Source organism: Phalaenopsis equestris, unplaced genomic scaffold (genome assembly GCF_001263595.1).
Source record: "Phalaenopsis equestris unplaced genomic scaffold, ASM126359v1 Scaffold001106, whole genome shotgun sequence".
NCBI classification, from domain to species: domain Eukaryota; kingdom Viridiplantae; phylum Streptophyta; class Magnoliopsida; order Asparagales; family Orchidaceae; genus Phalaenopsis; species Phalaenopsis equestris.
Window position 1 is genome coordinate 15,282 of NW_018165545.1, and position 2,148 is coordinate 17,429.

A 2,148-nucleotide genomic window follows, 5' to 3' on the forward strand; every position below is an offset into this window, starting at 1 on the left:
AATATTCCCAATTTCATTTTGTCCAACTACATCATGGTCCAATTTGGCCAATTTGACCATCTTTGACCAAAATCTCCAAATTGTCTGTAAAGGCCCAATTTCCCTAAATCCACTTCAAATGTCTATCAAATTGGTCCCGATTTCCCCCAATTTCAATCCTAAACCCAAATTCACCTTTCATATTGCCAATATAAACCAAATACAAGCTCAATTATCACATGCTTTGAGCCCAATTTTGATCCAACTCAAAAGCCACAATTTTGGCCACATGACCTAATCTCACCTAATTAAACTTATAGCCCACTCAATTTGCCACAATTCGTGTTGAAAACTCTTCATAACATTTTTAAATATCAAACTTGACCTTTAATTGGCCTTGGTGAACCCTTAATTTCATTTAATTTTGACTTAAGTGCCCCAAATTTTGCACCAAATTGGCTATGCCTCCAAATTTCACCAAATTGAATGCTTTAACCCCAAAATTGGCACCCAATTCAAGTTGCAAACTATTTATGATGTTCCTATTGACAATTTTCAACAATCAATTTAGACTTAGCCCAAGGCTAGCCCAATATAGACCCAAGTTTAGCCCATCATGCCCAAAATGACCAACTCTCCAAAAATCCTCCAAATTGACCCCCCAATTGAACTCAAAATCCTTTCAATCCTTCACCAAAATTGTTCATTACAATCATCTACATCAAATGAATCAATAAATAGGGTCAATTGACATGGATAACCTAGCCCAAACCTAAGCTTTGGTTATTTGAACCCACATTGGACCAATGCACTAAAATTAGCCTAACCACCCCAAAACCACCAAATTAATGACTCCACAGCCATTAGTTGGACCCTAGTGACCAAGCTAAACCCCATAAGACCACCTAAGCTAAGACATGGACCAAAGGTCCCCTAAATCAAGGGATTTTGATTCCATATTTGCTTAAGCCTTGGATATTTTTGCCAAAACTAAACCTTAACTCATTTAATTGTTGTGACATATTCCCCTAGCTCACATGACCACCTAGCCACATCCCCTGGCCTGGCTGGCTGGCCTAGTGGTCGGAAAACACCAAAGCTGTGAGTCACCTCCTCCAAATCAAACCCATTTCAAACCTAAGGCCACCTCATTCAAATCGAATGTTAGAGCCACTCTGCCCTCCACCTAAGCATCACTCTTCACCCCCTAATTGGCCATGACAGCCATCCCAAACCCTTTTTTTATAAAAGCTTCCCTTTTGAGACCTCCTCAGCTCAAGCCAACCACTTTCCTCCACTGATTCCCACTGTGGAAGCTCAATTTTGAGCTCAATATTTAAACTTTTGCCTAAAACCAGGACATAGCTTAATACACCTCCACACTCCATGAAAATCAAATTAAACTTACCCACACATTTAGCCCACACCTTCACCACAGTGAAAGAAGGAGAAGCCCCATCAAATCCCCCCATAGAGACCCCAGCATAGCTTTAGACCAACACTTAAAATCGAGCTTGGTATAATTCATACATAGACCTTTCACCACAACAAGAGGCTCAATCCCTAGTCTCCTTGGACTCCAATGAACGTGTTTAGCACCTCGAATTGAAGCTTCCCTTCTCGAAAAAAAAGGAATTGAACTCCTCCTCTTTTTGAGCTTATTTTCAGCCTATTTTGATTCTCCATTTTATTAGGCTTAATTTCATGGCATTTTAACCGACTTCAGTAGGTGAAGGTTTACAAACAAGCCCCATGCAATTTAGTTGAGGTTAGAGGGAGATCTTAAGGTTCTAAGTTGAACGGCTTACGTGCTAGGGCCATTGGGGATGATGACGGAGAGCCATCTGATCGTGCGTTCGAATCGCGGGCCTAGTCACCTCTGAGGTGGATGGCGACATCAAATAGGAGTGCACTGCGTGGAGCTTCGGAGTTGCCTAGGATGAGGTCGCGCCACACGTTTAAATAGATAAATAGGGAATTAAATAAATCAAGAAATGTCCCTAATATTTGAAAATTCATATCTTGGTGTAGAAAAATCATAAAAACAAAATAAAAATACATTAGTGCTCAGTGAATATAGGAGAACAATGTGGAAATAATTTGAACTCCATTTGATACATGTTTTATTTTTAATTAATTAAATATGGTTTTTAGTATTTTGATTCTTCA